At 42.1% G+C, this 14,908-nt stretch overlaps 1 protein-coding gene across 2 annotated transcripts in view; it reads left to right on the forward strand.

Annotated features, from left to right (window-relative positions):
* The first annotated feature begins 716 nt into the window (after positions 1-716).
* slc20a2 (solute carrier family 20 member 2) overlaps positions 717-14,908 on the forward strand; it is a 54,015-nt gene continuing 39,823 nt past the window's right edge. Inside the window, exon 1 of one of the 2 annotated variants that reach the window (XM_074639222.1) lies at positions 717-1,086. The gene's annotated coding sequence lies outside the window, so the exon portion shown is untranslated. The remainder of the gene's footprint in view (positions 1,087-14,908) is intronic. The other variant, XM_074639219.1, reaches the window with a different exon arrangement.

A 14,908-nucleotide genomic window follows, 5' to 3' on the forward strand; every position in this document is an offset into this window, starting at 1 on the left:
GCAGGTTTAAGTGCTTTATAAATACTGTGAAAGTATCGAAGCGCTCAATATACAGAGAAATACACACATCCTGTATTCAGAAATTGTGCGTTTGAAACAAGCCGTTAGGATTTCTGTCCATTTGTGACGTCACGAATATACAATATATTAGACCATTACACGGTTTTAAACGTAAACATTCTAAATGTGTCCAAGTTTATTCCTGGTTGCAGTGTGACAATGACATCAGCTGACAGGATGTAAACATGGACCCAAACTGTTGCCAGGCAACGCATTTCTGTTGCTATTCCGTTGCAATTCCTTTAAAATGCACTAAAACGGAGCGTTTCAGACAGAGGGTAAATACAGGTATATTCAAGCAGACAGTATGAGGAAAATACGTTTTTTTTGTAACATTACAGCATGTAAAAAGGTTCTAGTAGAACCACAAAATACAAGTATGAACCTGAAAATGAGCAAGATATGGGACCTTTAAGTGTATTTTTTCCTCTCCCCCGTACATGGTGTCACCCTGCCCTCACCAGATTGACCACTACTCCTCTCCCTCTCCCTCTCCTTCTCTCCCTCCTCTCTCTCTCTCCCCCCTCTCTCCCTCTCTCTCTCCCTCCTCTCCCTCTCTCTCTCTCCCTCCTCTCTCTCTCTCTCTCTCTCTCTCTCCCTCCTCTCTCTCTCTCTCTCTCTCTCTCTCTCTCTCTCCCCCTCTCTCTCTCTCTCCCTCCCTCTCTCACGCTATTCCCCCACTCCTCTCCTTCCACCCCTCTAGCTGTCATCCTGAGCAGCGTTGAGAGAGAGTCGACGGACGGCTCGATACCTAAACGCCCGGATGAGAGCAGCAGCAGGAGACATTCAGAGCAACATGGTCGCATGAAACCAGACCAGAGTCGAGAGGAGGACACGAGAGAGGACACGACACAGAAACACAGAACCACTGTGACTGCTGGAATCCGGGACATTTTCGACGCAGCCCACGGAGGACTCTGGTTCTGGGAAAATCCAGGCAGCGATATACTGTAGAGGCGTGGAGGCACGTTTCACTCTCTCTCTCTCTCCCTCTCTCTCTCTCTTTGGTGGTGTCCTATTTCGTCGGTAAGTACATTTTTTTCTGGCAAAAAAAACAAAAAACGCTGCCTCTGTGTGTCTTTTCCCCTCTTTTCGACGAGGGGTTTCTATGTTGTTTGGCCACTTTCTGTGCGCATTTCTTTGTGTTGAGCGTTTAAAGGAGGAGGAGGAGGAGGCCTGGTAAGTGTTCAACAACACACTAGACATGGATTCAAATCAGCTGCTGCAGCGAACACACACACGCACTGTAAACACGTGTGTTGACACTCATCGCTACAAATGTTGCGTTCCACCACCGAACGCCGAAACGTTCGAACGCTCTACATTCTGTTTCATTGTTGCAACTAAACGAGTGAATGGAAGCTGCTACACGTGTGTGTGTGTGTGTGTGTGTGTGTGTGACTCCACATCCGATACAGAACCAGTCCAGATCCTCTGTCTGGAGGTCTAGCACCGGTCTGAACCAGTAGTGGGGGCGGGGGGAACTGAGAGCACTTGGCCCCCCAGAGCACAGCTTTCAACAAGCATCTAATCACTGCGCTGTTTATCACGCGAGTTCATTTCACTCTGTTGAGCTCTGTTCCGTGCGCCGAGCACATTGGACGACAAGGCGGGTCGACAACTGGGCATGCGCACTGAGCACCGCTACTACCGCCACATTACCCAGAGAGAATAAGAAGTTGGGACCAGTTTGTTGGGATCTGGGTGACCAGATCTCAACAAACCAAATGTGGGACAAAGAGTATGTTTGTGTGGGACAATGTGGGACGCGTTACCAAAGCTGAGAGGTAGACTACAATTTAGATATAATGTCTATCTAACTTAAATAATAAACATTTCTATTCCGCCCCTTATCTTTGTAACATCTCTATGCTTTGCCTGAATGCATCCATAGATTGGAACATCTCTTATTGAGCTGCACGACATGAGCTGTGTCGCCTCATGTTGTATTCCTCCCTGTGTGAAATTGAAAAATAACTGGCAAATTTCACAAAAAGGGCTGCAAGGTGGTGCAGTGGTCAACAAGCAAGAGGGTCACCTCTTCAAACCCGGCTTGGGGTCCTTCTGTGTAGAGTTTGCATGTTCTCCCCGTGTTAGTGGGGGTTTTCTCCAGGTTCTCCGGCTTCCTCCCACATTCCAAAGACATGCAGTTTAGTTTAATTGTTGACTCTAAATTGCCCGTAGGTGTGAATGTGAGCGCTGTCTCTATGTGTCAGCTCTGTGATAGTCTGGCGACAGGGATCGGCTCCAGCCTCTGAATAGGATAATACGGATAATGAATGAATGAAATTTTACAAAAAAACTCAGAGAATCTCCATCCGCAGGCTTATAAATACGTATAAGTGATTTCACAGTCTTTGTAGAAGCTGCTCTTCCTTTTCTTTGTGGTAATTTCCATCACATTCCGTCTAAATCTGCAGAGCTTGTGACTTTGTGGTGACACTCAATCTTCTCCGTTGGGCATAGCGTAGCAAAGACGGTGAAATGTTAACCTGCACTTGACCCACGTGTGAGCAGTTTGACAGCAAACACAACACCGTGATGACAGCCTTCCCTGCTTCCTTCACAGCCATTGGATGAAAGCCAGATTTTAAAAAAGCGTCTGTCCTGCAGTGGTTTGACTTTTGAAAACTAGAGCCAATGAAAATGTGGGACATCGTCTCAATATGTGGGACAAGGGATAAAAATGCTGTGCAGTCCCTTGTAAAGTGGGACACCTGGTCCCTTTAGTTGGGACTAGTCTATCCCAAACATCTCTGAAGTGCACTTCATGCCGTTTATCGTCACATTGCTGGTGTGTCTACCTTGATATTGAACTGTGAGTGGTCTTATTGTTTCAGTAGTACAGCACATAGAAACAAACATGATCTGTTCACCTGCAGATATGTACTGTATCTGTGATGGGAAGCCAGACTATTATTGTGAGGGACAGTATGTTATTCCTGCCAGGGTGAGCCTCTTCCTTTATCACCATTAACAAGGAAAACCACAAACACTGGCACAGTCAACATAGAGGGGTGGAAAGAACAACAGGAACACACTGCTAAATAAGTACTCAGATCATTCACTAAAGTAAAAATAGATACCACACTGTAAAAAGTTCTGTATTGAAAATGTTACTGGAGTGTGTGCTCTTAAATGCACTTAAAATATCAAAGGTACTCCATGCAGAAAAATGCCCACTGTGGGTGCTACTGTTAATTATTTTGTTATTCCATTATTATTATCATAATAATGCATTAATATGTAAGAAGCATTTTACTGTTGTAGCTGGTGGAGCTAATTTAAACTACTGACTACTACTATTTACTGTTGGGTAATTTAATCTATAACAATGAATTATATTTCTTTATGTAAAATATTAATTTGTAAAGTAACTATGCTGTCAAAGGCATGTAGTGGAGTAAAAAATACAATATTACCCTCTAAAATGTAGTGGAGTAGAAGTATAAAGTAGCATAAAATGGAAGTACTCAAGTACGGTACATCAAATTTGTACTTAAAAGGTACAGTGTGTAGGATTTTGTGGCATCTAGTGGTGTGTTTGCAGATTGTAACCAACTCAGTACCACACCGCTCACTCCTCCCTTTCTAAGGCTGCGGTAATGTGAGCTGCCGAGTGCAAAACAGCGGTAACGCCGTTATATTATACACTAATGAAAACATAGTTATGAATATTATATTCAACTTCTGCTAATAGATCCCCCGACATGTTACACACTGGTACTTTAAGTACAGTACTGAAGTAAAAGTACTTAATCACATTTCACTACTGTAATGCAGACCCTACAAAATTTGCCATAGAGTAAAGAGTCAACAGTATTTATTGTATATCCATTCTTATATATATCGTCACATGTTCCCGTTATTTTGTCCACTTCATCTTATTCCAACTGGAATATGTCAAATTCAATCTTTATATAATTTTCTTTACATTTCACTCACCCCACACTAAACACATCTTATCCTACGGCCTATACAGGCAGTGGAAGTACATAGCATTCATGCAGCCAGACTGGGGTTTGTGAGTTAATGATTAATCTGCTTATTACGATAAGAAAGAGTGAGAAGAATGCCGCCGTCTGCCACTACCTCACATGCTTTTTTTCTTTTTAGTTATTTTCCCTCATAAAAGCTTTGCAGAGAGAATGTAGAGTAACATCAGTGCTTTTACACCGTGGGGGGGCTCGTAAACTGGAAGAACCACATACACTGATTGCTGTATTTTGTCTAGCCACAAAGGTTATGAGAAAGATATGAAATCGTAGTATGATAAGACAGGCTGATTAATGACTTCCCTCTTTCTACACACCTTTATGTGAACATTAGAGAGCACAGTGTGGGCTTGTGTTGACATGCTCCTATGATAAGGACCACGACGCCAGCCTCTCCCTCTCCATCCCTACATTGTTTAGAAACATACTGTACACACCCATATATGAAGAAGGAATAATGACAGTTATTTACAGCTCCTCACACGCTTCTCTTATGTTCATACCTTAGATACGCTTGTTATTTGTAGAGCTCTTGAAAGGGGAAGTTCTTGCACCCACACAGTTTAATCTGCTGTTTTGCATTTGAAGCCGCCTGATTTGCTTTCCAAGAAACATTTCAGTGAAACTTGTGTGTTGAAGAGGAGGGACTTCGCCTCTCTCTGTAGAAAGAAACGGATAGCAGCAGCAGAAACGCTGCCAGTGTGGACACCACACGCTTGAGAGCGTACCGTCATCGAGGTAGCCGTCACGTGCTGCTCATGCGTCCTGCATGTCCCGGCTGCAAGTCTCGCTGCAGTGGTGCTGACTCGTCAGACAGCTTTGGCCGAGAGGAAAAACTAATATCACCATTGTTGCCCTCCTTTTGGCTGAGCCTTAATTAAATTGTTCTATCACTACCTTGTGGAATTAAGGTGGGTTCACAGAAACATTAAGGACAGATTCAATTTATATTTTGCCTGTACTTTGACCTGCCCTTTGTGAGTGTAATCCCTCAGGGAAAAAAGAAAAAGCACTGGAGGCGGAGTGATTCACAGTAAATTGGCAGTTCCGTGGCGACAGGGTGCAGCCACAGCTTAGACCACACCGTCAATAGAGTCTCTTTTATGCTAGCCCATAAATCCCAATGCTTCATAACAGACACAGACACAGAGCAGTGTATATTTAAACAGCAGTTAAGTCAGGCAGCTTATGCTTGTGTTTTGGAAGTTGCGTGCTGGCTGTCAGTGGAGGAAGGGAGGTATGTGTACATTGTGTAATGTTTTCATGTTCAACACTGTGCTGAGAGAGCAGAGTCAGACCAGTTTTCATGGAGGTGTGCTTTTTCAGTACATGTGCAGTTTCAGTTTCTAAGAACTTCCTGCCATCCGTGACTCCACCTTTAGTTCCAGCTCAATGTTAAATTCACTTAAGGCCTCTCGCTCTGTGGCAAGAATGTCCTCCATGAGCGAGCAGGTCACACGACATTACCTCACAGCCTCCCTCTATGCAGGGTGTACCTTCTTCTTTATATGCTGTGTTTGCTTTATGAGACAAAGAGTGGGACAAGATTGATTGCAGTAGTGCTGGAAAAATGTATTCATTAATCGATATGAAAAAAAAATCAGCAACAATATAGATTTTGAATAATTGTTTAAGAAATGTAATCACACAAAAATGGCGAAATATTTACGGTTTCTGTATTTTCAAGTGTGAGGATTAGTTGCCTTTCTTTGTTTTATCTATATATAATCAGATTTACTGATATCTGTATTTTAGTGTTAGATGGATAAACTCTGTTTCTAAATAACCTCAAGCATATTCTTTTCATTCTTGCACTGTCTTGTTACTTATCATCAGATTTATCAGTCTAGCTCCATCTTTGGACTGTTTGTCAGACAGATTTTCTCTGTTTTGTTGACATTGTTCGTCATGCGAGTGGCCCTAGGAATGGCAGTGTTAGTCAGTCCATCACTTTAGTTCAGACGGAAATATCTCAACAATTATCAGATGGATTAAGATAGACATTTTGTACAGACTCGCGTGATCCCCAGAGGATGAATCCTAATGACTTCCATGATCCTCTGTCTTTTCCTCCAGCGGACTTGTGTTTGGTCTGAGGCCTCCTTTAGATTGACCTCTTAAGTTGATTGCCGTGACTCGGAGCACCTGTCTGAGTTGGTATAAATGCCAGTCAGGGGGACGGCTGTATTTCATCCTGAAGAGGGCAGAGTGCCAGAACATTGATCTTCATTAGTTTTCCCATTAGTTTTTTTTATCTCTAGCACCGCAATGAGGTTGACTTGATTTGTGGCAACTGTTGGATGGATTGCCTTGAAACTTGGTGCAGACATTCTTGTTTCCCTCAGGATGGATTGCAATAACTTACTGATCCCTTAGCTTTCCCTGTAGCGCCATCATCAGGTCACATTTTAAATTTGTCCAGTACCTACAGTACGTTTATGACCAAATACCTGCATGCTATCATGCTAAATTCAAGTGCGGCCTGCGGCAAGCTGCCATGCAATTTTTACGAAAAGCTGTCTGGGTTGTTCCCAAGTGCGGCCAAATAAAAGTTGGGAAAAGTTGAACTTTTAGCAGGGAAGTGCAGCCAGAGAGGCTCCGTAGCCAATCAGTAAACACATCCTGTGACTCCTGTGACATGTTGACCTGTGTTACAAAGTATTTCTTCCCTCCTGATTCGCATGAATACGCCACTCCGCCACAGAAAGATGTAATTATTGTAGCAAGCAGCACTTTGCAGCTGCCTGGTTTGAATTTGGCGTTAGGATTTAGCTCAAAGCACCACTGTGCCTAAGCACAGTCTCACAGAGCTGCTTGCCTGTAGACATTTAGACTAAACAATTAGCTGATTAATCAATAGATAATTGATTAGTAATTAATCAGTCGTGAAAATAATCTTTAGTTGCCCGACAGTGTAACATAAAAGCTGCTAGCTGATGGATGCATTAATGTTTTATATTATATATTTATAAGTACAGTCAGCTTTCAAAATTTAGAAGTGAATCCACATTTCCCAAGAAGACATGACCTTGAACTCGCGGACCGACATGGGACATGAGAAAAAAAGCAATGTATGGAAAATGCACAGGAGTCGGTTCTGGTTTCCATGACGGTAGGGCCCCGTGCAGGCTGGCTCCTCTGCCAGTGGGTGTGTCTGCGTCTCTCTGTGGGCGGAAAGGCAGTTGGCACCGGGGCTGGCGGTGTCACAGTCAGAGAACAGTATGTCTCTCTGATCACGGCCCACCTCGCCCTCAGAGCACAATCACGCTGTTATGTCTGAACCCTCCTTCGCCATGGCAACATCACATGATAGCACAGAACGAGTGGGAATCTTCATGCTGTGTGTGTCTGCTTGGAACAGCATTGCTTAATCCATGTTATTGCTGACAAACTAGTTAAGCATGTCATTAATCACATGGAGACGATGACGCGTCTTTTCATTTTTTTATTAAGAAATGTCAAAATGAGACACACTGGAATACACTGGACAGTAGAGATTAGGGGAGGTCGGCATGCAAGGATTGTTGTTGTTAAAGGAAACCGGGAAGAGCACACAATAAGCAAGTCAGCGATGGAGACAGTTTTTCAGATATCACAGTTCCGTGAGTCTCTTGATGATTTAATTTGAGCATTGCTTCGGGGTCAGGGCTCCATTAAAGCCTGGGAAAGTAATCCAACCCATTCCAGCTCTTAATTAGACTACTTTACAACCACTGCTCCAGTTTCGTCCCGGTATTTAACCAGATCTAAGTCTCCTGGATGCAAAATTACTCGAGGCTGCATTTATACACTTAAATATTTGTGGTTCGTACACATGTATATGTATGCAGCTGGTTTCAGGGAACTCCTGTCTCGTGGCAAGCTGACAACCGATAAAAATGCTGGAATCCCATATAGTCTGTCCTCCTGTTACCGCTGTCACGTAGCCCCGCATTCTTCTTTCACCCCAAAGTGAGCCTTAATAGCTCAAAATGCTCAGAATCTTTACCGACATGTCTTCACTGAATGTTTGCGGTATTTTTCAAGGTTTCTGCTGTCTTCTTGAGAAATATCAGCATTTACAGTTCGCATTGACTCAGTTATTTAATCACGCTGGCAGCCATAGGCTTCCCGGTACTCTTGGTTGCTTTGAAGCCCGTCACTTAAATTGGGCAGGGTGACGCATTACGAGAAAAACCTCTATTCTTTAAGTTATGGCCTTCTTAGATTCTTCCCATAACAAGGAAACTCATACCAACTTGCATGTAAACAATTAGCCATTTATTACCCTAGGTAGCGTGTGACTGCTTATGCTGGTTGCATGGTTTTTCTCTCTGACCTGTTGTGTGTTTTTGGCTGCGTTTGTGCTCTCCACTCGGGCCATGAGAGACGTTTTGTAGTGTTTCTGGTGGCCTTCTGTAAGCGGCAGGGTCCGTATCAAAGCGCTGTCACACAGAGCGTCTCTTGTTTGGGTGCTGGCCCGGTGTTAACTATGCTAATGACAGGCTTACTGCTGAACTGTGAGGCATTGTGCTTTTATTTATGGGAAGTAGAATGGACATTATTTTCCTATTCTTCTCTCTCAAGTACATTTGAACAGGAACACCCAGGGCTTGCTTGACTTTAATGAGTCATGGTTTTGCCACCGAGGCCTCGGGTCAGTTTGAGGCTTCGGAAAAAGTTTGATGGCAAAGCACTATAGGAAATATTGAGAGAAGCATGGGAAAAGTTATTCTTGGCATTTGGGCTGATCTGTCATATATTTGTGTCTGGAGGATACAAATCTGTGCTCCTCCAAAATTCTAAAAAGCTATTTTTCATTCAGGAAAGGATTGGCAATAAAACATTGACAAAAAATACTTCATATACATTTTAGGGGTGGGGAAAAAAATCAATACAGCATAGTATCACAATATTTTGCGTGGTAATATTGCATCGATACACGGACGCCAAGTATGTGATTGAAAACTGAGATGCACAGAGTGAAAACTATATCTTATTAGATAAAACAGATGTTGACAAACTGCACAATTTGCAGTTGAAAAATGTAATAAATCACATGCATATTTCAAAATGTTAAAAATCGCAATAAGATCATATCATAACTTATAATATCGTTTCGTAGGGCCTCTGGTGATTCCCACTCTTGCAGTGTGTAATGCTTCTCTCCCCGGTTGTTGCCTAAGTTTGAGTGGGAGGTTTGTTGAAAATAAGATAACGTCTTGTTTATCATGGATTTTTTTCTCTTAAGACTTCCGCTGTGCGAGAAGCTAATCTGGTAAAATGTGCACTTTCACAGAGTTTATTGGAGACAATTTAGTGATTTCAGTATGAACATAAACTTCTTATGTATACATATTTTCTCAATTAATTGTACAGACATAACCTCACAAAACAAGGCATGTGTTTTTCATGTTCTCTCCTGGGAAAAGAGGCTCAGGGGGCTCTTTTGTCCTTGTTTGTAGAAATGGTGATGTTTGAACAGGTGTGAGCTCACGTGTCCGTTTTAAACTCTCCTTGTGTGTTGAAGGGTGTGACAAGTACCGGCCATGAATGATCGACCTGGTCCACACTGTTGTGCTGGTAATGTTACCGCCTGTTTGCGTTCGATTGTACGGATGGGGCAGGGCTCCATGTAAGGATGAGCAGCTGGCTGAATGGTCACTGCACACACTCATGTGACACTGCTATTTCTAGCCAAACCATTCCTCCTCCTCCCTACTGCCTTTAGCAACAAGAGCGAGTGGTGGATATGTGACACCTCAGAAAGCAGCGAGGCTGGAAGGTCGGGGCAGTTTGTCAGAAAGAGTACTATCTGTCCAGAGAGAGCCACCTTGTGTGGGTGGGAACAAGCTATGTAGAACAATGGCATGTACTGTACGAATGTAAAGGATTCTGTTCGAGATAAGAGCGATATGAAGGTATGGAGCACATCTGTCATACCAGTTGACATGATGTCAACACATCAGGTGATAGTGTAGAATGTTTCTGGGTTGTGGCTTGGTTGCGTATTTAAAGGCACCGGGGGCGTGACGAATAAACGACACGAGAATGCAAAATACACGCCTGCAAATATTACATGTTTAGGGCTTTTATTGTGAAAGGTAAGAACAGAAGGAGTGGATCTGGTCTGCGCTGCCTTTGTCAAAGTTGAAAGGAAAAATAAAGTTCGAGGAATACCAGTTTTGTTAGTTCTTCATCATCTCCGACTCCGAAAGTGGCTATGGTGTCACGAAAAGTGCAGCTGCAGGCTACTGGTAAGCTACGCTGTGTCATCTTTCAAGTGTTTGTTGTTTTTGTTTTTTTTGGACATGCGTGACTTCGAACATTAAAATCCTTTCAATTGATTTTCAAATCAGAATTGAAATCGTGACACCCCTATTGATTACTTTGAGAAATCTAAGAAGCCTTATTGACCCCAAAACTGCTAATCGATGTGACAAGTCGAGGTGACATATTATACTTTATATGTAACATCTCCAGTGTTGACCAAACTGGTCCATAACATATTAGAAATGTAAACAATATCTCTCTTTGTTTTACTGAATGATTTGTCCAACAGTGTGACAGTTCAAATACTAATGCACTGCAAGATCATAAAGTAAAGTATGTCTTCACCTATGAGACCTTTAATTATACGGCGTTGTAGGAACACTATTGTGATCACATACTGTATGATGACTGCACTGAATCGTGTCATTACGCTTAACAAGCTGAGACTACCTAACGCAGCTTTAGAGGGCTTTTCTTTTCCTTTTTTAAAGGGGAATTAATCAGGGTGTTCAAAGTGAGTGGAGGATATGATTAGTGGTCTAATAAAGGGCTCGCCGCCCTCCTCTTTAATAATGCTAAATTGTATAATTGGTCCTCTTTAGGTCTGTGACAGTCCAAACAGAGAAATGAGCACAGTTTTGGAACGGAGTGGATGGAAAATGCACCGGCACCAAAAATACTTCAGTACTACAAGAACCCCTGGGGAAAACACTGAGAGTGGAGTGTGTGTGCAGAATAAGCAGATCCTATCTTTGGGCAAAAGAGGCTTTTCTAGGGTAATGTCAGGCCTTTAAACTGTGGGAGACAAGGATTAAATATTGTTGAAAATCTCCGCTGTGAAAAAGAACTCCTTGTGCTGAACAGGTGATGACATCTTCATAATGTTTCACACATTCCAGCTCGGTTACGGCTCCACGGTCGGTGACCCCCTCCACCTCCAGCCAGTAATGCTGAGAAGGCTTACCCAGCTTCAGTCTGAACTGTAGGCAAAAAACCTGTCAACATCATCTTTACACATACACACTCCTGTTTGTGGCTTGTGAAATATATGATCGGGTGCATTTCTTCCCCTGTTACTCAGGGCTGAAGTATTTTAATAAAACGTTACATCCAGTAAAAAGACTCCCGCTTCACTTGCAGTCAGACGATTTTAATTGTAACAATGTTTCAGCATGCAGACCTTCTAACCAGCAAATTATTTTATGTTTTTTTAAAATAACCTGACGAAGGTCTGTGTACAGAAACTTTACAATTTAAATTCTCTGTCTGCAGGTGAAGGACAGCGTGTGGGCGATTTTTTTTTGCTCAATATTGTCAACCCAAGGTCTTCTCCTACGCACCTGTTGACAAAAGTTCTGCTCTTCTACGTTTTTGTATAGAAATATGTGATTTGTAGGAGTGCAGTGAAGCTACGAAGCGAAAGTTTGAGGAGGTGAAAGAACATTTCAGGCTACAGAGTGTGTTTCTGCTCTTCCGACAGAGTGGTTTGTCTTTTTGTAACTAAATCTAGCAGGTAGCTGAGCATGGTGTAGTGACAGACAGCTGATGAACAGAGATGTCTGAATCTCTCAGTTAAACTTTCAAGCACATCATGTCCTTGTTTTAAGCCCAGCACCTTAAAGTCTCTGAAGTGAGACCTCCAGGATTTGGGAATGTGAAGCAGTGTGTCCTTGACGTTAGCTAAAGCAGCTAAAGGTGCCGTGGGTTATCAACACATTGTCTAATGTGACGCACCAGCAATTTGTAACTTATTATTACTATAAGTGTCTAAATATGCAACTTATCAACCAATATAAAGCCACTTTTGTCCTCAGCACCAAACAACTGCTTGATTTGATCTGATTTTATTAATGTATAATAAGTGGTTGCGATATCTCGGTATTGATGATAACCACGATATATATTAAAAAAGACCTCTTGATATCATGTTAATAATACACATACAATAATGTGTAATTAATCCAGCGCCTCTTAGATATAAAAATCATTTTATCTATATAGTTATGGTTATAGACTCTTTCTCCACCTCCCTATATTCGTATTTTCAGTGTAATTCATTTGCCAAAAAAGAGACAAAATGCATGATAAACAAAGTTAAAGATGAATTTGACTGATGGCACTATTATTATTGTTGTTGTTAAAATGTTCTATAGAGATTGCGATTATATTGTTATAGTGAAGTGAAAATCTGATATTGTGACCGTCCTAATGTTGAAACAGGGTAAGTTTTGTGCAGTCATATCTTGCTTGTGTGGACCACAAAGACAGGCTTGTACTGCAGTTTAATTCATAGCAAACAACAGTAATTTAAATGACAATATTGGTCTGAAAAATTGCAGTGAGATGATTTCCTCAAATGGTCATTGATGTCTATGAAGGAGGCTGAACCCACTGATGTGTTTCACCGCCGTCTGACGCTCTTACTGTTTGTTCTGCTGCAGCTTTATCTCCTCATTATCATCTTATGTGTGGCAGCGAAGAGGCAAATTGAAACTCGGAGTGGCGAAGATGCATCTAGCTGGAGACACTAAGTGATCTTCACATTCTGCTATAATGGAAATATGTTTTATACTGCGGCAATGATTGGGTCATTATAAAGACATGTCGGGGGGGGGAATATAAAATATACAAATCAAATATATTTAAAACGGTGGATTACTTTAGAGGCAGCTGTTTATCTCAGCATTTGTTCAATGAAAACAACCACAGCTTGCAGGAGGGTACAGTAAGACAAACTAAAAGAGACAGCAGTAACCTTTTGCTGTGGCAAATGCTGTACATGGCGTGTTTAGACTTTAAATGGCATTTACAGCAAACTCCATGCATTTAACATTCTAGTGGCACATTAGAAAAATCTTGTGCCCCCTCCTGGTGGGGCAAGACGGCGTCCTGGTTTGAGGCGAAGTCTCGAGGAAATGATTTATCCCAACAGGATTAGAGGTGACCCATGCAAACCCCCTCCTTCTCCCCATTTACCCTCCATCACCGGAACACCAGCAGACCACTTGTCACAATGAGTTTCCTTCAGCGTGGAGCATGCTGCGACAGCACTCAGACACAAAGGAAGTAGCACATGCTACACACAGCCTCAAACGATGCTGTAACCAAAAATATCTCTCCCTCGAGTCACTACAACAGATGTATTAAAGCTTTCTCTTTAATAGTCTGAGATGGTGGCGTTCTGTAGGCTGGCTTTTCAGTTGACGGACAAAACTAAAGAAATATTAAAAGAGAATTCATCTCACAGGTCTCCTGTTTATCAACTTTGATTACATAACAAGTACTGCATTTGTTTGAGTATTGAAGGACAAAAATATTTAGTTTTACTGGTTGTAACCTGATTTGCAAAATGAACACCTGTCTTTTAAAGCTGCAGTGGTTTAAATAAAGTTATTTTTATAAAACGGTCACTATATCCTGACAGTAGTGAGACAGGTAATCTGAAACAAATCATGTGCCTCTGTGTCCTCCGGCTCCTAATGGCATCTACAAGATTTCACAGACCGAAGGAAAACAACCAATCAGAGCTGACTTGGAGTCTGCCGTCCAGCTGCCGTCTCTGAGCAGCTGTCAATCACTCGCAAACTCCGATCAAACGTTCAAACTAGGCAGCGCTGATCAAATATGAATCAATATTCTGTTACGTTAATGTCTATTTCTCTCCTCAAATGTTTTCAGAATAATCTTGTAGTGTACTGTTTAGCTGTAAAATGAGAAAGTTTGTGACCCGGCAGCCATGTTGAGATCAGTTAAGGAAATACCAAGCACCGCCCACCAGCCGGAGCACAGCCAATAGGAACGCTCTCTCTCTGAAATGACCTGTGATTGGTCAAAGTCTCCCGTCACGGGTTAGATTTTTTAAAGCCTGAAAACAGAGCCATGAGGAGGAGCAGAAGTCTAGTTTTCTCTCAGAACACTTGAATTACAATATGCTGAAAGATTATTATGGAATTGTTGCCCAATGATTCCAAAAATATTCCGCCTACTGCAGCTTTAAGGTTGAAAAGTACAATCTGTGTGTGAGTGTGTGCAGCATGCGCTCCAAGTGTGCAACACTACTGGCAAACATGTGATAGATAACACTGGTCACAGTGTGTTCTGTGTAATTTTAGGATTAACTCATTCATGCTGCAGAAGTAGTTGTAGCAGCATGGAGCCAACTCTCCTGCCAGGGAATATTTTCACTCTGTGGACAAGTCAAGATTGTGATTTTGTTGGTGCACAGATTTGTTCTCTGTCGGGAGCCTGTCGGTAGACTCTTCAGTTTTGTATCTTCATCAATCTTTTAGGAGGAGAACTGAGCTTTTGTAGTTCTGAAATCTGTCAGATTGAATGGATCTGGCTGTTGCACAACACAATATCCTCAGTGGCTTAAAAAAAAGTTGATGTTGAATCTGGGTTCTCTGACAAATTCCCTTATGTTGCCAGAGAGGATTTAAATCTGTAAGGTTGTCACTAGTTAGTCATATATTTGTGATTCATTGCTGTACAAACATTGGAAGGACATAGCAGACATATCTTCCCTAGAGGGAATCCAACATACAGTTAATCTCCAACAGTGAAGACATGCTGTGCTGAATTCCCCAACAGCTTACTCTCTA

The sequence above is a fragment of the Sebastes fasciatus genome, chromosome 6, assembly GCF_043250625.1.
Source record: "Sebastes fasciatus isolate fSebFas1 chromosome 6, fSebFas1.pri, whole genome shotgun sequence".
In the NCBI taxonomy this organism is placed as follows: Eukaryota; Metazoa; Chordata; class Actinopteri; order Perciformes; family Sebastidae; genus Sebastes; species Sebastes fasciatus.